The sequence below is a fragment of the Rhinoderma darwinii genome, chromosome 2 (genome assembly GCF_050947455.1).
Source record: "Rhinoderma darwinii isolate aRhiDar2 chromosome 2, aRhiDar2.hap1, whole genome shotgun sequence".
In the NCBI taxonomy this organism is placed as follows: domain Eukaryota; kingdom Metazoa; phylum Chordata; class Amphibia; order Anura; family Rhinodermatidae; genus Rhinoderma; species Rhinoderma darwinii.
In genome coordinates this window covers 107,911,482-107,935,141 of record NC_134688.1, presented here as the reverse complement: position 1 = coordinate 107,935,141, position 23,660 = coordinate 107,911,482, and the positions used below count along the sequence as shown (strand labels likewise).

General features: G+C 43.9%; 1 protein-coding gene across 4 annotated transcripts in view; it reads right to left on the bottom strand.

The window, feature by feature from the left end:
- Positions 1–23,660, bottom strand: part of NACA (nascent polypeptide associated complex subunit alpha) — a 495,234-nt gene that overhangs the window by 87,134 nt on the left and 384,440 nt on the right. The window lies entirely within an intron of this gene.

Sequence of the window (23,660 nt, the reverse complement as noted above, 5' to 3'; positions counted from 1 at the left end):
GTGCAGGCTTAAATAGACTGAGGGCGGGAGCTAGCGGAGTCTGGCCAGGTTACGATAGGCTCTCCCACTCCTAAGCCTGCCAGCCTGAATGGTGGAAGCAGGAGTCAGTCTCAGGGATGTATTCTCAGGTGCTGACTGATTAGTTCTGGGAGTTAACCCCGAAGCTGTGCCTGGCAGATCCTTTACAAGTTTATTACCACATAATGGGGTATTACCGTAATCAGGAGAAATTTCTTTACAAATGTTGAGGTGCTTTTTCTCCTTTATTCCTTATAAAAATTAGAAAATTCTGTGTTTTTTCCCAAAAAAAGTCTCTTTTCATCTTCACAGACTAATTCCAATAAATTCAGCAAAAAACCTGTGGGGTCAAAATGCTAACTATACCACTAGAAAAATTCCTTGAGGGGTATAGTTTCCAAAATGGGGTCACTTTTGGGGGGATTCCACTGTTTAGGTCCCTCCAGGGCGTTGCAAACGTGACACGGCACTGAAAACCATTCCAGTAAAATCAGAGCTCCAAAATCCAAATGGGGGTCCTTCCCTTCTGAGCCCTGCTGTGGGTCCAAACAGCAATTTATTACCACATATGGGGTATTTCCGTAATCGCGAGAAATTGCTTTACAAATGTTGGGGTGCTTTCTCTCCTTTATTTCTTGCAAAAATTAGAAATTTTTACGTTTTTCCAGAAAAAAAGTAGATTTTCATTTTTACAGACTAACTCCAGAAAATATAGCAAAATACCTGTGGGGTCAAAATGCTAACTATACCCCTAGATAAATTCCCTGAGGGGTGTAGTTTAAAAAATGGGGGTCACTTTTGGGGGTTTCCACTGTTTTGGCACCACAAGACCTCTTCAAACCTGACATGGTGCCTAAAATATATTCTGAAAAAAGGAGGCCCCAAAATCCAAGAGGTGCTCCTTTGCTTCTGAGGCCTGTGTTTCAGTCCATTAGCGCACTAGAGCCACATGTGGGATATTTCTAAAAACTGCAGAATCTGGGCAATAAATATTGAGTTGCATTTCTCAGGTAAAACCTTCTGTGGTACAGAAGAAAACGTATTACATATGAATTTTGTAAAAAAAAAAATAAATTTGAACATTTCAGCTCTACTTTCCTTCAATTCCTGTAAAACGCCTAAAGGGTTGAAACACTTTCTGAATGCTGTTTTGGATACTTTGAGGGGTGCAGTTTTCAAAATGGGGTGTTTTATGGGGGTTTTTAATATATAGGGCCCTCAAAACCCCTTCAGAACTGAACTCGTCCCTGAAAAAATAGCTTTTTGAAATTTTCTTAAAAATATGAGAAATTGCTGCTAAAGTTCTAAGCCTTGTGAGGTCATAGAAAAATAAAAGGATGTTCAAAAAACGATGCAAACATAAAGTAGACATATGGGAGATGTTAATTGGTAACTATTTTGTGTGGTATTACCATCTGTTTTACAAGCAGATACATTTAAAATTGGAAAAATCATAATTTCTTCATATTTTCGCTAAATGTTGGTGTTTTTTACAAATAAGCAATGAATTTATCGACCAAATTTTTGCACTAAACTAAAGTACAATATGTCACGAGAAAACAATCTCAGAATCAATTGGATAGGTAAAAGCATTCCGGAGTTATTACCACATAAAGTGATACATGTCAGATTTGAAAAAATGGGTCTGGTCCTCAAGGCCAAAATGAGCTGGGTACTCAAGGGGTTAAGGACGTGATATGCCTGGTCCAGAGAATTGAATCTTGTTGATTACAGATGCATCTCAACTAAGTTGGGAATACTCCTAGAGTGGTATACAGACCGAGCCTCAAAGAGTCCCCTCTAGAGCTCTATGTCCTTGATCCTAAAGGAACTCAAAGCCCAGGGGAAAACCGTCCTTGTAAGGTCGGACACTATAACATCAGGCAGGGTGGCACCCGATCAGAACCTCTTCTCAGGAAGGTGGGAAAGATCTTGATATGGACAGAATTAAACCTACCCATCTTCTGCTGGCTATATGCAAGGCTCCGACTGAGTCAAAGGCTAACAATCCGGGAGCAATGTCTCTGAATCTAGAGATCTTCAAGCAGATCACCAGGATGTGGGAAGTGCCAGAGATCAATCTCATGGCCGTTCAGCGCCAAGGTGGAAACATTCTCTCTGTCAGGATGGCAATCCCTTGGAAGTGGATGCCCTGTCCATCCCTTGGAGATTCAGGCTGGCTTACGTTTTCCCTCCGGTTTCCTTGATACCCAGGGTATTGATGAAAATCAGGCAAGATCAGGCTACGGTAAAAGCCATCATACCGTTCTAGCCACAGAGGTCATAGTATAACCACCTCATTCACATGAGTCGAGGGTGTTACTGGAGACTCTCCACGTGCAGAACTTGGTGTCATAGCACTCAAATTCTACCAGGACCCGAAGAGTCTCAACCTGACAGCCTGGCGATTGACACGCCCCTTTAGAAGCTAAAGGGCTCTCCAATCGATTCATGAAGACCTGCCCACAGTCCAGGTCTGGAGCTACTAAGAAGACTTACACAAGGGGCGAATTGATTGTTTTCAGATTCCAGGGAGGATTCGGGAAATGACTAAGTCTGTCAACCTGGAAGGTCCAAGATTTAGTCCAAGTCCGCATTTGGGAAAGATCCTTGTCACAAGAGCCCTTGGTGAAAAGGTTCCTTAACTGGTTGCCAACACAGGACGAGAATGCTCGTCCTGAGCGGCGAGTACTTCGCGCATTAGGACGAGCATTCTCGTCCTGTGTGACAGCTGTCTGTGCGCGCGATCGAGAGCGGGGCAACGGCTGTAATACACAGCCACGGCCCCACTCTGACAGCGGAGAGGAGAGAAACATCTTCTCTCCATCGTTAACCCCTTGAATGCCGTGATCAAAGCTGATCGCAGCGTTCAAGGAGAGGGGCCTGCACTTTGATCGCGTCACAGAAAATAACTGTGACGGGATCAAAGCCCACAACTCGTATGGCCAGACAGCCCAGGATCCATTGAAGGACCCCAGGGCTGTCTGAACTTATTTCCTGTTGTTAGGGCATACTGAGGTATGCCCTAACAACTGCCTGTGTACTATCAGTACACAGGCTAATGTACTAACATATAGATCTATGCCAGTACATTACAGTTACAAAATCAAAATGATAAATCCCATTATGGGATTATGTAAAGGGAAGTGTCCAGATATGTGTATATTTATATATATGTATATATATATATATATATATATATATATATATATATATATAGTATGTATGTATACAGTGTATGTGTATGTATATATATGTATATATATATATATATACACATATATATAATATATATGTGTATGTATAGTACATATAATGTATCATGAGCCAGGGCTGTAACAACAACAGCCCTGGTCATGAATACGGTCGGAAGCAGAGCAGGACAATTAGAATGTCCCTGCCTTGTTAGGAAACCATGGAGACAAGGGATAGTTATCCCCTGTCTCCATTTCAAGTCTCCCGCGCGCACGGACTGTCTCGTGCGGGCTCTCATGAGTCGGCTGGTGATACATTATCACCATGCAGACCCATGCTAGCCTGGGGCAAGCGCCACACTCCCCGCTGCGAGCGTACCGACAGGGTTAAATAGCCCTGCATCGGTGCGCTCAGTAGCCGAGCTCAGGAGCCGAAGCCAGCTGAAGAAGATCAGCTGAGATCTGCCTTCACACACCACGACCTCTCTCTCTCTCTCCTCCAAAGACCTGGGTTCCTGCTGCTGCCTCTGCTGCTCCAAAGTCACCTACACTTAACCCTGTCTCTCCCTGTCTCTCCCTGTCTCCTCCTGCTGTAACCCTTGCTTCCCTGAGTTAACCCCTTGATCTCCCTGAGTACTGTCCCTACTGTCCCTGAGTTAACCCTTGCTTCCCTGAGTTAACCCCTTGCTCTCCCTGAGTCCCTACTGTCCCAGAGTTAACCCTTGCTTCCCTGAGTTAACCCTTGCTTCCCTGAGTTAACCCCTTGATACTGTCCCTACTGTCCCTGAGTTAACCCCTTGCGCTCCCTGAGTCCCTACTGTCCCAGAGTTAACCCTTGCTTCCCTGAGTTAACCCTTGCTTCCCTGAGTTAACCCCTTGATACTGTCCCTACTGTCCGAGTTAACCCCTTGCGCTCCCTGAGTCCCTACTGTCCCAGAGTTAACCCTTGCTTCCCTGAGTTAACCCCTTGATCTCCCTGAGTACTGTCCCTGAGTTAACCCTTGCTGTCCCAGAGTCCCTGAGTTAACCCTTGCTGTCCCAGAGTCCCTGAGTTAACCCTTGCTGTCCCAGAGTCCCTGAGTTAACCCTTGCTGTCCCAGAGTCCCTGAGTTAACCCTTGCTGTCCCAGAGTCCCTGAGTTAACCCTTGCTGTCCCAGAGTCCCTGAGTTAACCCTTGCTGTCCCAGAGTTAAACCTTGCTGTCCCAGAGTCCCTGAGTTAACCCTTGCTGTCTGTTTTACACAGTAACCCATTCCCCTTGTTCCTCCTTATCACGTATTAACCCTTAGTGTATAGGGAAAGTTATATTAGGAGGGAGTGGGATAGAGATAGAGAGCGTGTGAGAATCACAAGTAACTTATGTGTATTGTGTTGTAACGTAACTGTATTCTGTGTATGTTTAGGTAAGTGGGTGGCGGTAAAATATTGTAATACCGTGTTTATACTGTACTGTGATTAGTTACTGTATTATACATATGAGTGTGATTACTGTATGTTAATAAATATTACCTTTATTCACTATATGGTCTTATTCCCTTGAGTAGCCGCTAAAGCAATTAGATCGACGTTTGTATAAGGAAAAGGTAGGGGAACTAGGCATAACCCTAGTGACCCTGTTTATAAAGGCGATAGTAATAGTGGGTGTCACTAACCAGTGAATCCCGCTACTACCCCACCCCCTTTAACATTGGCGAGCCAGCCCGAACTGTTGTCAATTTATTTCTGTATTTTTGTACAATAAAATTGTGTCAAAACGTGAACTGAAGATAGGCGGCGAGGCGTGGACAGGTAACGTACATATACGGTGTAGTGTTGAGTTATACTGTGCGCCTAGACCTTTTTGAAGTTCAGATGAGTAACACAATTTTATTTAAGGCTTGATACAGGATATAATTGATCAGCGAACCTATTGTTTTTTATTTTATTTTCTGAGGTATTAACGTCTTTTATTTTGATTTGCGGCGTGCTGCTCTACGGCGACGAATCGTCGGGCGAGCGAGCAACTTATACAAAGGTGTTTGCAGAAGTATCAACGTCAGTGTTCTTCCGGTGAAGTCCAGCTGATCGGGAAAAGGCGTTCCGGAAGAAAAGGACCTTTTTCAAAACAGCGGGTGACAAGGAGGACAACGCAGACGGAGATGACTTCTGCAACAGTGAGTATGGACTTCTCCACACTTAAACACCTCGCCAAACACAGTAAATTTCATCCAGTAACACCCACGACATACAAGTCAGCAGGAATGCTGTGGTCCACTCTGCTGGACGAGGCTTATGCACATGATAAGTTGTGTATTAGCAAGAGGAGTGTTCTTAACAAAACCTCCAAACGTCTCCACATGCTCGCTAAATTAATCTGTGTGTATGAGGAGACATGGAAGCCTGATCACTCAGAAATGAAGAGTGATTCCCCAAATCTTCACTGCCAGTGTTGTGCCAACAATGTGAAGTTGCAGACACAACTGGCAGAGAATGCCCAATGTAGAGATCAGCAAATTTGCATGCTGGAATCACATTTGATAGATTTGAGAAATCATGGTGATGATATTGATGCACAGCTGACTGGGTCTTATGCTGTAATCAATGCGTTTAAGGATAAGGCGGCCTCTACGGATGCCATCATTGCCAAGTTGAATGATGAGCTTGCTACTAGGTCACAATTGGTTGCCAGTATGCAAAACATCATAAAAGATTTCTCAAAAATGTTACCGGCCTTGTCTTTTTCAAGGCCTGATTCTGCTGTAAGTTTGCCCTCTACAGGGCAAAAAGGGGGGAGTAGTAAGAGTGATGGATCAGATGTCCCAAATCGTGATCCCATCCGGAATCCTGAAGGTAACATTGTTACGAAAGTGTTATGCAGATGTAAGCGTACGATATTTAGAAGTGCGTCCTTAGCCATGCAGAACTTTAAGAGATCATGCACTGCTGACTGCCCTAAGTCCAGCAGAGCATGTACTGTTAAATGTTTTGCATGTGCCGGATCAGGCCATATTGCGAAGTACTGCGAGTCTTTGAGTACTAAGAAATGTGGTCCTGTTAAATGTTTTAAATGTGGTCAGATGGGACATATTGCGAGGAACTGCCACAGCATAAGCAACCATGGAAAGCCCAGCGAAATGGCAATAGAAAATGGCCACGTCAGAACAAAACGTGGGTTTAGACAAAATGGCTGCATAAGAGTCTCCTTACAGCCTTATGTGCTCCGCCACGTACTTAAGGCCCTAAATGACCAACCACAACTAGGGAGGAGTTTAGGAAGTTGGCCATAAATTGCATGTTCAGTCAGGTGTTATGTCTGTACTGGTTGTTTATGGTCTGTTGTGTTTGTCCCCAGTTGTCCGTTTGTTTTCATTTGTGTTTTTATTTTGTGGTTCCTTCACAGATTCTATTGTGGTGTATCCCTGGTTATCAGTAATATGTATTTATACTATATGGGTGTTGCCTGTATTTATAATGCATAATTAGAAAACCACTCCAGGAAAACAACTGGAGAATCAACCATTGGATAGTGGTGTATTTGCGCCCAATGTTTTAATTGCTCTCTATTAGGATAACGTTGAAGTTGTTATTATACTGTGAACTCAGGTTGGGCGGTGCGAACAGGTAACATAAGTTCACGGTGTAGTGTTTTATGTTATTCTGTGCACCTAGACCTGGGGGGTTCAGACAGGTAACACAACTTCAGTAGGTAAAAAAAGGAAGAGACACCTCCAGCTCACCTTAGTTGCTGATGTAGTACCAGAGAAAGTCGTGCACGGATCTTTGTGTCGGCGCACAATGGACAAGACCAGAAAAAAAAGGAGTTTGGATCCAGCACAGACGGTTCAGTAAAATGGAAGGGATTTTTCCAAGTTTAATGGGCCAAAATTTTTTGGCTAGTAAAAACGGGGGTGAAGAGCACAGCGTGTCATCCTTATGGTGTAGGGAAAAATGGTTGGTAATGATAGGTAGAAAGCCTACGCGTTTCAGACGCTTCGAGCGTCCTTAATCATGGCTGAAGCTTTCTACCTATCATTACCAACCATTTTTCCCTACACCATAAGGATGACACGCTGTGCTCTTCACCCCCGTTTTTACTAGCCAAAAAATTTTGGCCCATTAAACTTGGAAAAATCCCTTCCATTTTACTGAACCGTCTGTGCTGGATCCAAACTCCTTTTTTTTCAGGTAACACAACTTCATCTGAGGCCTAATGCGAGTACAATTAAATACAGCGAATAACAGTATGGCTGATTCTTTTATGTTTAACTGGAGTTAGGAAACTTTGGACAGGGGGAGGTAACCCTGGCATTACACCCATATTTTGATTTTAAGATAATGGGTTTGGTAAGACAGGGATATAGTTCTACAAACCTGAGAATTGTGAGGACCCACAAAAACAGTGCTTCATCCACAGCCCCCCTCGGATATCCTGACCGACACCAGTGTTGGGATACCGAGGGGTCCTGTGATATGAAGGCTAATCCAATGCCCTCCTCAAGACATGGGTCAAGGATATTGGTGCTGGTATCTAATGCAGAATGCCACGCGACTAACTGCACCGAAAGAGGCATACTCCTCCCCGGAGCATACTGTACCCTTAATCCCGTATTAGGCGTTGATGTGGCGGATCAAAAGGGAAGAACTCCGGTGACACCTGAAAAAAGGCTCGACATCCGTCCAGACACCCCTGTGAGACTCCAGACGATTCCTCTTGGGTTTGGCATCGAACTAAGAAATCTCCTGCTAGACTTCAATGAGGAAGAGGATATCGTGGAGAAACTGAAAGATTCCCAACACCAAGCCACTATTCAGTTGGAACATGACACTAAAAAGATCACAGGAATTGTGAACAACATTGACGCGGACGCGGAAGTGTCTTGGTGGGAGAGCTTGTTCGGATATAATCCCAAGGCCACTTCCTTCTTCAACTTGCTCATCCACCCAGTGATAATCCTTCTCACTCTTGTGGCGATTATGTACGTTGGACTGTTCTGCGTGTACCGACGGATGAAAGGACTGGTTGACCAAATACAACGAGGTCAAGCAGAAAGCCACGAATACATTCGTAGACGGGGTCTAAGGACATAGTGATACAGTCCTGCGACCCAGAATTGTTTATTATTGTATGTGTATATATATATATATATATATATATATATTTGTAAAGTGTAAATCTTAATCAATGGGTCGTACAAAATTTTCAAGGTGTACATATAGACATTCTAGGTGTTAATATGTGTCCGCAACATAGGCATACTCAGTGAGGACGTGCCCGTCCCACAGTGAGTATGTACATGGAGGCGGGCATATATTTACAGCCTGTAGTCACCCCATTTGCATGTGTACCTTGCATGTGTTTATGGAGGGGTAGTGTGAGATGCTGTTTGAGCATGAATCTCTATATGTACATATACCTATGGTTTTGGGGGGGGGGAATATTTTTGTGTTTGGTTATTTTTCACTTTGTTTGTATGATTGGGTAGTGTGTAGGAACCCTTAGGGACAGGTAAGGTATTCACACACCCTTGTAGGTATTTGCCACCTCAACCTGAGAACTGGTATGGTCAATATGATGATGGATTGAATGTCAGAGGGGAAATGGAAGGCGATGCTCCACCCCACAGTAGATTCCTGGGTACCAAGACCTCACCTCCTCCTCGGGGATGATAACCTGCCATGATGAAGACCTGGATATCGGCCCACAAAGATTGTTTCGTCTTCAATCAAGATGCTGGGAAAAGTTGGAAAAGTAATGGATCACGTACAAAAGGTTGTTGAAAGGCGGACTAAGCCATTCCAAGGCTGACCATATGAGGGCACAAGTAGCCTTACACGGGTCGGCATGCTAAAATTGGATCGGCCACTGGAAAGACCTGCTGACGCCACTTAAGAGGAAGAAACTCCAAGCAAGAAAGAACAAGAAATCTGCAGTTCATGGACTTTGAGGTTTTCAAATGAGCTTTGTTCGTTTGATGAGCTTTGAGGCTTCGTTTTATGGACTGTGAGTTTATTTCAACCCCGTTCTATGGACTATGAAGGTTTCATTTCAACTTCGTCTGATGAGCTTCGAGGCTTCGTTCTATGGACTGTGAGTTTTATCTCAACTTCGTTCTATGGACTAGGAGATTTAATTTCATCTTCATTCTGTGAACTTTGAGGTTTCGTTTCTTTGGACACTAGACTCCAGAGTCAGAGGACTGGCGGGAAGGTGTCCTTGAGGAGATAGCTGATGTCGAATATCTAGGTCTAATAGTATACTTCCTTCCATCTCAGACCATTACCAGTAACCGGGGAGGTTGAGGGGGTAAATAGAACCCCACAAACACTTCCCTAAATTGCATTGTCGAGTCCCTGACAACAGGGGGATTGTAAAGGGAAGTGTCCAGATATGTGTATATTTATTTATATATATATATATATATATATAGTATGTATGTATACAGTGTATGTGTGTGTATATATATATACACACATATATATATATATATGTGTATGTATAGTACATATAATGTATCATGAGCCAGGGCTGTAACAACAACAGCCCTGGTCATGAATACGGTTGGAAGCAGAGCAGGACAATTAGCATGTCCCTGCTTTGTTAGGAAACCATGGAGACAAGGGATAGTTATCCCCTGTCTCCATTTCAAGTCTCCCGCGCGCACGGACTGTCTCGTGCGGGCTCTCATGAGTCGGCTGGTGATACATTATCACCATGCCGAACCATGCTAGCCTGGGGCAAGCGCCACACTCCCCGCTGCGAGCGTACCGACAGGGTTAAATAGCCCTGCATCGGTACGCTCAGTAGCCGAAGCCAGCTGAAGAAGATCAGCTGAGATCTGCCTTCACACACACCACCGACCTCTCTCTCTCTCTCCTCCAAAGACCTGGGTTCCTGCTGCTGCCTCTGCTGCTCCACAAAGTCACGCTAAGTATCAAGTGTAGCAGCAGCTACACTTAACCCTGTCTCTCCCTGTCTCCTCCTGCTGTAACCCTTGCTTCCCTGAGTTAACCCCTTGATCTCCCTGAGTACTGTCCCTCAGTTAACCCTTGCTTCCCTGAGTTAACCCCTTCTCTCCCTGAGTCCCTACTGTCCCAGAGTTAACCCTTGCTTCCCTGAGTTAACCCTTGCTTCCCTGAGTTAACCCTTGCTTCCCTGAGTTAACCCCTTGATACTGTCCCTACTGTCCGAGTTAACCCTTGCTTCCCTGAGTTAACCCCTTGATCTCCCTGAGTACGGTCCCTGAGTTAACCCTTGCTGTCCCAGGGTCCCAGAGTTAACCCTTGCTGTCCCAGAGTTAACCCTTGCTGTCCCAGAGTTAACCCTTGCTGTCCCAGAGTTAACCCTTGCTGTCCCAGAGTTAACCCTTGCTGTCTGTTTTACACAGTAACCCATTCCCCTTGTTCCTCCTTATCACGTATTAACCCTTAGTGTATAGGGAAAGTTATATTAGGAGGGAGTGGGATAGAGATAGAGAGCGTGTGAGAATCACAAGTAACTTATGTGTATTGTGTTGTAACGTAACTGTATTCTGTGTATGTTTAGGTAAGTGGGTGGCGGTAAAATATTGTAATACCGTGTTTATACTGTACTGTGATCAGTTACTGTATTATACATGTGTGATTACTGTATGTTAATATTACCTTTATTCACTATACGGTCTTATTCCCTTGAGTAGCCGCTAAAGCAATTAGATAGACGTTCGTATAAGGAAAAGGTAGGGGAACTAGGCATAACCCTAGTGACCCTGTTTATAAAGGCGGTAGTAATAGTGGGTGTCACTAACCAGTGAATCCCGCTATTACCCCACCCCCTTTAACAGATTAAAAAACAAGTTGAATGTAAAAAAATTAATGATAAATAAAAAGTAAAAAAAATACACAGAAACAGATTTTTTTTTATAATAAACTTTTTAAAATATAAGTTCCAAAACATGAAATAGACATATTTGGTATCGCCATGACCGTAACAACCTGTACAACAAATGTATAATATTATTTATGATGATCGGTGTATGGTGTAATAAAAATATATATTAAAACTGCTGCGGAACTGCTTTTTTCTGTATTTTCACCAAAATAAAAATGTATAGAAATTAAACGATAATGTATTTGTACAAAAAAATGGTACCTACATAAAGTACAACTCGTCCCGCATAAAACAAAGTCTCATACAACTACTTCGTACAAAAAATAAAAGAGTTATGAGCGTCGGGATGCAAAGAGGGAAATGTAAAAAAATTGTTCTGTCCTCAAGGCCAAAATTGGCCGTATCCTTAAGGGGTTAAAGAGACTCTGTCACCAGATTACAAGTGCCCTATATCCTACATAATGTGATCGGCACTGTAATGTAGATAAGTGTTTTTTATTTTGAAAAACAATACATTTTGATCAAGTTGTGCACAATTTTAGATTTATGCTAATTCGTTTCTTAATCGACAACTGGGCGTGTTTTTATTTTTTTTACCAACTGGGCGTTGTAAAGAGAAGTGTGTCGGGACACTTCGGTAAAGATTTTGTGAATGACAGCACAGCGTGATCTCGCGAGATCACGCCATGCTGTGTGAGTAAGTCCCCACACAATTACCTATCCTAAGAGATTATTTACTTCTGGTCATAATCAAAGGGCGGACACAGGCGGTGGAAAGCCCCATGTCGGGGGTGGGGTGAGTGGGACCCGGTACACTCCGAAAATTTACCATGGCACACTACGTTGTGTCATTCCAACAGCGCACCAGTAACGGTGAGCCCAAGTATCGGTCCCTCAATTATATTATACTAGGCTCCTGTGCATCTGCACTATTTGATCATGAGGGGTGTCCACCTCTAACCAGAACACCTGTCAGAACAGTGGAACTTCAAGCCTGATCAGTGGATACACACATCAGATTCCTCATGGACACGGCCTTGCTGAAGCCACTACCAGACTTCACTCCAAAGTTCCTCATTTGTAACCTGAAATCAGGTGGCAGATGTCTTCCTCTCATGAGGAACAATCTCCTTTCCTAGATCTCTGCTGTTGTCTTGAGATCTAGTTGGCTTGGAGTAAGAGATTAGGAAGTTTGAGAATTTATTGTTTCCAGAAAGAAACAAAGACTTAAAATCCACTAAACCTACCCCGAGTAGATGAAGTGTAGAGGCCAGTAGTCCGGCTTACAGTGTTAGATCTCAGATTCACCTCATTTAGTCTAAAACTACTTTGCTACAGCAGTGGACACCTCTTGGGCTGAATAAAGTCTGAGCCCGCTGGATCAGATATACTGTGCAGCTTGAAGCTCACACTTAATATTTATCAACCATTAAGGGCTGAATTTAGGTTCTCCTAAGAGACGGCTCTTGATCGGTCAATCTTGGGTTTCACCAGTCAAGAGGGCCATCCCTATGGAGTTACTTCTTGTGATTTCCTCATTATTGTGCTGCTGCAAGACGTAAGGGAAGAGTAGATTTCTAACATTTTCCATTAGACCTAGCAACAGCACAAGCTTCCCGTCCTATTTAAGGCTACTACTTTATAATAAACACATGGCAGGAGGGACTAGATGTCCTTATGTAGGGAGGGGATTCTAGTTGATTAAATAAAAAATTCGACCTGTCCTACTCGTTCACAGGGACAGAGATATCCCATTATTGTGCTGCTGCTAGGACCAAGGGAACAGATTAACGTTAAAAATCCACTTTCGCTCTGGGGAGGGGAACAGAGCAAGTGTGCCCTGTGCCATTGCTCCTGTATGCAGTGACTATTGAGCCCATAAGAGCATATCCCTATGCCCAAGAGAAGACAAACTTGGTCCTCTTCATGTCTAACCCATGTATTACTCTGAAAGAAAGTATCCAGCACACCAATTTGAAAAAAAGGTAATTTTTTATTACTGTATTACTCTGCCATATGTAATTACTTTCATAAATTTGCGCAAGACGCTGGCTTATACAGTAATTGGCGGAAATCAATGTTCATGCCTCTGGTTTTAAAATTGACATCTGAATGAGGAATTCTGTAAGTTGTCAGGGGGCATCTCTTTCTAATCACACCCAATTATATACTCAAAATATTTCCCTTTTACTTGGAAGTATAAGGCTATGTTCACATGGAGGTTTTTGACGAGTTATTTGACGCGGTTTCCGCGGCAAAAAACTCGTCAAAAACGGCCCTAAACCGACTCCCACTGATTTCAATGGGATGTGGAGGCGTTTTTTCCCCGCTGGCTTTAAAAACGCCTCGAGGAAAAAAAAAGCGACATGACCTATCTTCAGGCGTTTTCCGCCTCCAAAACCCCATTGGGATCAATAGGAGGCTGAAAAACAGCGCCTCGAGTTTTTCGAGGCTTGTTTTGACGCTGTATTTCACAAAAAACGCTTGTGTGTAAACACAAGCCCAGCCCAAAAAGGGGCTGGCATAAACGGGAGGCAGCCATTTCCTGCAAATCCACATCGTGGAAGAACTCCCCTGAGGACAGCAGCATCATCCACTAGAAAAGCACCATCCGAGTGAAAAAGTAAGTGCAATTGCTGGTTCCTGTTCACATCTGACATACATGTCATACATGTGTGCAGATGTGTTTTTATTTTTTTTAATTTTTAACCCCTCCCCGACATCCGCCGTATATATACGGCGCTGTCGGGAGGTGCTTCCCGCAAAGCGCCGTATATGTACGGCGCAGTGATGGTGCGGGCTCAGAAGCAGAGCCGGCACCATCACCGCGGGGTGACAGCTGTACCCTCTTGTAACTGCCAGGACCGGAGCTATTCTCCGATCCGGCAGATTAACCCCTCAGATGCTGCGCTCAATAGAGCGCAGCATCTGATAGGTTTTCACCCGATTGGCAACCGGACGCCAGAAAATGGCGTCCGAGTCTGCCTTGTACGGGAGCCGATGAGGACCCGCCTGCGGAGTGTCCTCATAGGCTTGCTGTCAGTGAATAACTGACAGCGCTAATACACTGCACTACGTATGTAGTGCAGTGTATTAGAGTAGCGATCGGGGCATCAGGCCCTCATGTCCCCTAGTGGGACAAGTAAAAAAAGTAAAAAAAGTTAATAAAAATGTGGTAAAACAATAAAAACACACATTTCAAATAAAAATAAAGCTAAACTGACTTTTTCCCCATAGTAAGTCTTTTATTATGGGAAAAAACGTAAAAATAAAAAAAACTATACATAATTGCTATCGCCGCGTCCGTAACGACCCAAACTACAAAACTATGTAATTTATCCCGCACGGTGAACGCCGTAAAAAAAAAAACAACCCCAGAATCTTTGATTTTAGGTCACATCTCCTTCCAAAAAATGCTATAAAAAGTGATCAAAAAGTCACGTTTACTCCAAAATATACAAATAAAAACGACAATCCGTCCCGCAAAAAATAATCCGACACCGCTTTGTGCACGCAAAAATAATAAAGTTATGGGTCTTAGAATGTCGACACAGAAAACAAATGATTTTATAAAAAAAGTGTTTTTATGGTGCAAAAGCTGCAATACATAAAAAAAACTATATAAATTTGGTATCGCCGTAATCGTATCGACCCGCAGAATAAAGCTAACATGTAATTTAGGGCGCACTGTGGATGCCGATAAAAAAACCAATAAAAAACGATTCCAGAATTGCTTGTTTTTGGTAATTTCCTTTACCAAAAAATGAAATAAAAAGTGATCAAAAAGTCGTATGTGTTCTAAAATGATACCAATAAAATCTACAGCCCGTCTCGCAAAAAACAAGCCCGCACACCGCTCAATCAACTGAAAAATAAATAAAAATGCGGTGATGAAAAAAACATCTCAATGCGCAGGCCGGAGGGGAACATTCCTTCAGTTTCAGGGACCTAGTATTTAGGAACTAGGAAAGGGAATGGACATAGCACATCCGCTGGAAGCGAGGGTGCCCGTATTATACCAGCGCAAAACTTTCCCAGTAATATTTCCCAAACTACGAAGGAGAAAAAGTCCCCAAAAGGTTCAGAGCGTTACAAAAGGGGGATAAGAAAGAAAACCGTTTATCAGTGTGACACCGGCCTGCGCATAACGGATCGCTTCACAGTGTAACACACATCTATGGATAATTGTATTATTTACCCCATTATTATACCCTCTTATTATGCCCTGATGGACTCCGCACAGACTACATATGCCCCTGATATACTCCGCACAGATTACATATACCCTGATGGACTCCGCACAGATTACATATGCCACCACATTATAAACGGAAATACCAGCAAAACCCCAAACAGAACTATTTACCAAGCAAAATCCATGCTCCAAATGGCGGTCTTTCCCTTCTTAGCCCTACAGTGTGCCCAAACAGCAATTTATGGCCACAAGTAAGGCATTACCATACCCGGGAGAACCCGCTTAACAATTTATGGGGTAAGATTCTCTAGGGGCACAACATATTGTGCGGTGAATGGGCAGATCAGTGGAGAAATTGCAATTTTCACTTTGCACAATCCACTGCGTATTCATTTCTGTAAAACACCTGTGGGGTCAAACTGCTCACTGTACCCCTTACAAGCAGATACATTTAAATTGAGAAAAATGCTAATTTTTCGCTAAATTTTGGTGTTTTTTACAATTAAATACTGAATGTATTGGGCAAATTTTGCTAGTAACATAAAGTGCAATGTGTCACGAGAAAACAATCTCAGAATCGCTTGGATAGGTAAAAGCATTCCGGAGTTATTACCACATAAAGTGAAACATGTCAGATTTGAAAAATGAGGCTCTGTCAGGAAGGTCAAAAGCGGCCAAAGAGGGAAGGGGTTAAAAAATGTTTTTTTTTTAAATTCGTTTTTAAATATTTAATGAGCTTCATTTTACTAAATATTGTTTTTTACATTTCAGGTACCAAAATGTCTCAAGTGGCGTACCATCGTATGGACATGAACGTCGGGAAACTGATACATGAAGTGAGTAGTCAATGTTTCTTCATGTGTACCTGTGCACATTAGCGCTGTGTTTCACATCAGCGTTGGCTTTCCGTTCAGGGGTCCCATCCGTCGGAGGTTTCCGTTGTGGAACCCCACAACGGAAAGTCAAACAGAAAGCACAGATTCCCTTTGCATCACCATTGATTTCAATGATGATGCATGTGCGCTAATGTTTTTACTTTGTGTTTGCATGTAGTAAATAAACTGACGTTTCAATTATATGTTATTACAGGTCCAGTCACATCCCTGCCTATGGGACAAGGGCGACGACGGGTATAGTGACCGTAATGTCCGTGAGGATGCATGGACAGCAATCTGCAAGGCACTGTACCCGGACTGGAGCAGTCTTTCACCTGCCCAAAAAGTGCGTAACGGTGAGTTTTTTTTTTTTTTGGAACTGCATTTTTTTTTCCACATGCTATGTGTTTTTGACAACTATTTTGAAATGTTTTTTTGTCGTTGCAGCGGACGATGTAAAGAAACGATGGAAGAGTGTGCGGGACCGCTTTATGAAGGAGGTGCGGAAGACAGAGAGGAGTGGGACCTCTCCATTGAAAAAACCTAAGGTCCCTCATTACGAAGAGCTGCTGTTCATCTTGCCTAGCAGGGGACAACGGCCGTAAGTATTAATGCCTATGTTTTAATTTCCCAAACCAATTCTCCTAGGTACTTAATGTTTTTTTTTTCAACAGAACTGCTGGCAATTTTCACGAGCCAGAGGCCCCTGCCACCCAAGATGAGCAGCAGCAGATAGAGAGGAAACCCACTCCTTCAACATCGACCCAGCATGAAGCGGAGGGGGAAGATCAGCTTGCGGGATACTTGGTGGCCACAGACATGCCGCTGGGGGATGAGACACCTATCTCCTCACCCTTGACAGTGTCTCAGCGTGAGGCCCCCCCTGTGGCCACCCAGGTCAGTGATCCCGCCCCCACTACCAGCACCTCTTCCACGCGGGTGCGCAGAAGGACCCCCCGGGTAAGGGACAGGCAATTGGATGTGGAGTCTGAGGCCATCTCCCTTATCCAGAGGGTGGACGGCGATGATAAATTTGATTTTTTTGGGTACGCGTTGGCATCTTCCTGCCGCAAGATGCCAACAGATAGGCAAGATCATTTTATTGCCTTTTGTCACGCCGTGGCGGCAGACTTCTGTAACGCCCCCTCCCTGCCGGAACTCTGTGTTTTTCTTAGCCATTTCCGGCAGGACATACAGCTCCATATGGCTCAACTTTCGGGCGCGCCCACCACCGCCACCCACAGCCAACCCCAGTATACCACTTACCCCGCTCCTCCCCAGCCCAATGCTGACCGACAATGTTACCAAACATTTGACTCTTACCACCCTCGCAGCACTGGACAACATCCTTCGTGCTCAAACCCCATCACACCACCCCGGTATTACAATTTGTAGTTCACCTCTGGGTGACGTTGCCTATGTTTTGTTTTTGTTGCCAAGTTTAAAATTGCGGTAAATTATGGCAAGGGATCCGTTGCTTTTTGATATTACTTGTTTTGTAATAAAGTTTTATTTAATTATTTCGTTACATTGTGTGTGTGTCTATTTATTTTAACGTTAAATTGGGTTTTTAATGTTTTCACACGAGACACATTTACGATACATCTACGGAATATGTCATAAATGTAAGGTGTGCGTACAAGACCTGGAAACGGCATCTGTCTTGACATTAATGACATATCTAGCGGATAGCTCATAAATGTCCCTCATGTGAAAACATGACATTATGCTTAATCCACTCTATTTAGGTTTTCTTCCTTCAGATCTGTATTGGGGTCCCGTTCTTAATTTCCATGGTAGTTTTCCCTCTGAACGGGACTACAAATAGATACAAAGTGACACCGTCATAAAACAGAGGTTTCCGTCTGCATCAACTTTGATTGATATGGTGACGGAGCCGGTGCCTGTGGTTTACATTTAGCTCTTTTGTGCATTGAATGACTGATGTTGTGCACAAATGAGCCAAACGTAAACCACATGCATCGGCTCAGTCACCTTTTCAATTAATAGTGATGGAGATGGAAACCTCTGTTTTCTGACGGTGTCACTTTGTGTCTGCTCAGATGTGAACGAAGCATAAGGTACATTTCAGCAACAACACAACTGTACAGTGTCCTGGTCACACAGAAAAGACTTTGTCCACACGTATCCGAATTGCTGCGTATTTGCCACACAGAAATGTGGATGGGAAATACGCATCTGAATACAGTAGCAGCAAAGTGTATGAGATTGAACAAATCGCATACACACACTGCCCAAAAAATGAAAGCCGAACTTGACGTGCATGGTCTATTTTTTTGGCCACGGCACGGCAATTTCTAATGTGGTAAGTCCACAGAATTTCTGCAGCGGAAAGTCTGCTGCTATTGCTGAACAAATTCTGATACGTGTGAACAAGGCCTTCATAGAAACGTAGCAGAAAAAAAAACGACAACACATGTATTACAAACAAAAATTAACTTTTAATAAAGTATACAAGGCATTCACATCAAAGTCTAAGTAATCGACAGGACACAAAGCCGGAAGAAGAAACTTGATAGCAGGCTGGATGCTGAGAGATTGGATGGGACCCACGAGGAGAAACATCAATCCTGGACAGGCTGCTCTTCGCTAAGACATGCAAATTGCCAGGGCACGGCACCTTCGGGACTCATAAAGTAGTCCGCAAAGCCATCTCTCACCTGTACAGCACGGTTGGATGAACGGCCAAAAAAACAAATTGCCAGGTATGTCACGAAAAGCTGCCTGTTGCTCCTCGCCAATGTCCAAACTGTCATAGTCCCGAGCATAGTTGTGGAGCACACAGGCAGCTTTAATAACCATGTCAACTGTTCCGGGATCCAACTGCATTGCACAGGTGAAGACCCTCCACTAACTACTCATGATCCCGAAGGTGCACTCCACGAAGCGTCGTGCCCGGCTCAGCCTTATGTTGAAGACTCTCTTCTGGGCATCCAGTCCCCTTCGTGGGTATGGGCGCAGCAGGTTGGTCATCAGCGGAAAAGCCTCATCCCCTACCATGACGAAAGGGAATGGATGCGTGGTACCCGGAAGAGGTCTTGGAGGGGGCAGTCACCTGATCTACCAGCACTCGCTGGCCGAATGTCGATGTCAGTAGCGCCCGGGAGTCCCCAGTACTGCCATAGGCGCCGACTTCAATAGCAACAAACTTATACGAGGAGTCAGCCACCGCCATCAGGACCACAGAAAAGTACTTCTTGTAATTGAAGTAATGTGATCCTGAGTGCGGTGGCTGCTTCACACGTATGTGCTTACCGTCGACGGCGCCTATGCAGTTTGGGAAATTGGCCACAGACTGAAAGCCTGCTGCTGCCCGCAACCAAGTCTCCTGGGTCGGACTGGGCATCGAAATCGGCTGTAAGTGCTGCCAGATAACGTGGCATGTACTACTCACAATTCCGCAGATGGTAGATTTACCAACCCGGAATTGCAGGTGCAGAGATGCGTAACTCTCCCCAGTTGCCAAAAATCTGAAAAAGAGAGAGAGAAAGAATAAAATTAGACCAAGGATCAATCGCGTATATACAAGCCTATCTTGACCATACCCAGTAATATACACATTGAATCGATGGTCAAGAAGGCAAAACACACAAGTTTTTTTTGTTTTCTTTTGAAACTCACCGCAATGTGATTAGCAGCCTATGCGTAGGAGAGATGGCCTTCCTCATGGTGGTGTCCTGGCGCATCAAATGGCACTGCAGGGTTTCATCCAGTCGATCGAATGCAGTTATTGTCAATCTGATGAAATCAAAAAACTTCTCAGGATAGCTGTAAATAAAAAAAAAAAAAAGTATGGATTAAGCATTTGTAAGTTATATTTAATGTAGTTTTCACATTCAGCCCTGCCAAACATAAACAACAGCCCCCCCTGGAGTAGACAGTGTCACAACCCACTTGTGGATAGCAACACGCAACTACCCCTTGTAGATAGTGCCATACAGATACCATTGTAGATAGCGACATACAGCCACGCCACCCAAAAAAAACTAAAAATATTTAATACTCATCTAGGCAATCAACTAAGCTGATCCACAACATCAAGACCAACGGGATCCTTGCATAGACCAGCGTGATGCGGTGATGGCATCACACCGCTAAAATGCTGGGATCCATTCTCTGCACATGATAAAGATGCAGTACAAAGATGTCCTCCCTGCTATACCATACTGTTCAATAGTATATGCGTCCAAGGAAGCACATACTATTCAATGTAGTGTGGCCATATCAGATGCTAGCGGCATCTACGGGCATGGGGGGGCCGGTGTTGGAGGACGGCACGGGCACCCTCATGCAGTGTACCCCATGGTAGTTACAACACCGCTAATGGCCTGGATGCCGTGGAATCACATCATCTATTGCTACAATGGACATGATCATAATTCGCTCTTCACATATTTTTAGAATTGCAACTGCAAAATCAAACAAATCTCACCATCGCAGTTCTGCGTAGAGATTTCCAATATGTCCCCTCTGTGGCCGAAGTTCATTTATGGGGTGTACCCAGTACCGACGGTGCCGTTCTCTGCGTCACTCTTCCTCCTGAAAAAAATTAAGCGTTTAACAGAAATGAATGCTTTGTCTGACATTTGATAATGCAGCGTAGAAAAAGTGTTTGTAAAAACTTACCTGACGCAAGCGACGTCGACGCACGACGTTGATCAACACCTTCATGAGGAGGCGCATCTCACGCCTCCTCACCTTTACTCGTGGCTGTGGTAATGCCACACTGCTGTGCTGCTCTTCATTTTGGTCCATAGCTGTTCTGTTTCTCCAACAACACTGTGTGTAATGGCGATTGTGAAGACTGGGAGGAGTTTTTTCCCTCTTGGGAAGTACAGCCTTTTCCTGTGGGATGTCTTTAAAAAAACGCTTCAAAAACCGCGTCCACTTGTAAAAAACCGCTCAGGTAAAACCTGAACTGATTTTGCTAGAGGAAATTCCTCCTGCAAAATACTCTGTGTGAACATAGCCTAAAAGGCAAGTTTAAAATATGAAGCACTTCACCCATTTCTACTGCTGGTAATATCAACTTACATTAATAACTCTACCCCATCTCCCCTTTATTTAGGGAAATTGCCATCCTAAACTTGGACTGTGCACTCGTCAGAGACCTAAAAGCTGAAGCTGGGACAGTGCTCTCACATTTCCATTTCTAGGATGTGGCCGGTAAATTAACCCCTTAGATACCATCAATACACTTTTTCACGGCAGTCACTAAGGGGCCTTAGGCTAGGCCCCCCGACACCTTTTCACGGCAGCCCAGTCTAAGTCCTGCACGGGCGTCCCGTGCAGGCTGGAGCCGGGGCTCAGCTGTCTAATGACAGCCGGTCTTCTGCTCAAAGCATTAGAGGAGCGATCCAAAGATCGCATAGTAAAGTCCCCTAGCGGGACTAAAAAAAATAAGTAATAAATGTGAAATAAAAATGACAGTAAAAAAATTAAACCATTTTTTCCATAAGTGTAAAAAAAATATTAATAAAAGTACACGCAGTCTGGCCTCCCTGGGATGAGGTTGCAGATCATGTGACCGCTGCAGCCTGTGATTGGCTGCAGCGGTCACATGGCATGAACCGTCATCCCAGGAGGCCTGACTGGAGAAGCAGCAAACTCTGGGTATACCTTTAAGTATAACATCTTTTTTTTTCTTACTTGCGATTTCCGCTGCGGAATCGCTGTGATTCCGCTGCAAATGTCTCAAACAAACACACACCACTTTGTTGCGGATTTAAAGAGAACCTTTCACCTCCCCATAGATGTGCAGCATGTAATGGGCAGGGCTGCATAAACCCTGGGGCACTTTACATTTTTTTTCTACCCACCTCCATTATTTAGATATCGGTGATGTTATACTTGGCACCCAATATTTAAATAACCCCCCGAACGGTCAATGGGGTGTGTAATAGAAATGCGGCGTGTTACTATGGCTGTGACACTGTGCAATCAGATACGGACAGTGTTACAGCACGAACGAGGATAGAGTGTGCGCGCGCGCGCACGCACGCACGCACGCTCGCTCTCTTGAGCTGTCAAAATCAGTCTTCTGCCGACCTGGCAAGGAGGAGTGTCACTGCTACAGACCGTGTAAGAGCTGGAGAGATTAGAGCAGGCATGCGCGCTCGCCTCTCTTCAGCTCTTGCGAGAGATCAGTCTTGTACTTTGTCTGCCGAACTGTCAAGGGGGTGTGTCACACTACGAACAGTGCAAGCGCATGCACGCTCTCCCCTCTCCAGCTCTTACACTGTCCGTAGCAGTGACACGCCCCCTTGACAGTTCGGCAGAAAACTGATCTTGACAGCGGAAGAGTGAGCGTGCGCACGCACTCTCCTCTATCTTGCTGTACCACTCTCCGTATCTGATTGGACAGGGGCACAGCCATAGTAACACGCCCCCTTGCCATTACACACCCCATTGAAAGTTCAGTCGGTTATTTAAATATCGGGTGCCAAATATAACAGCACCGATATCTAAATAACGGAGGAGGGTAGAGGAAAAAAAAAATGTGAAGTGCCCTAGGGTTTGTCCAGCCCTGCCCATTACACACTGCACATGTATGGGCAGATGAAAGGTTATCTTTAAGCACCCCATTGAATTCAATGGGAAAACGCAAAAATAGAAGAGCTGCGTTTCTGCAACATTAATGGACATGCTGCAGTTGAAGAAACCGCACCGCAAGTCAATTTATGTGCGTTTTTAGTATACATCGATACGTTGCTATGTCTTATTGCACTTCGTGACTGTATAATTTATCAGACTATTAGGTTTTATGGATGAACGTACATATTGTGACACATGTTAACTAGTTCAGATTTGTACTATGTTGAAGATGTGTAATGTCCTTTGTTTATTTGAATCTTCAATAAATCTGGTTTAAGAAAAACTGCGTTTTAAAAATAGGCTGTGTACGTAATTTTTCAGCAGCACTGCAATACTGGTGTTGTACTAATGACTATGAATACGTGCCAATTCTGTTGCATACCTACCAAAGTTCAATCCCTCCATGCAAAGCCTAGGTACGTAACTTAATTTCTAAATCTCTAGGAAGTATCTTACAAGCCTAGTCCATATTCTCTTGGTGGGAAGCATTGGTAATAGTTTCCAGTGTAGAATATTTTACCTAAAAAAACTAGTTATGGGTATCCACACAGCAGAGTTGTTGCTGATTTTCAGCAGTGACTCCACATAATCTGCATGTGTTACATATGGAATTTCGCTGTGGATTTTACCCCTTCTACATTGAAAAGTGTGAAATCCACTGTGAACCTCAGGTACATTGTATAGTATTGAGGATATTCATAAAGTTCTTAAAAAATTTATTGACGAGTGCATGGCCATGTACAGCGAAGCACATATATTTGTGCCTGCCAGCACAAGGCTGTTAAATTCCAAATAGCAACTGTACCAATTCCTAATCAGTGGATGTAATCTATGTAAATACACATAGGAGTGTCTGTGGGGATAGAGAAATCAAAAAAACAATAGATTACATCCTTAGAATGCCTATACAATACATC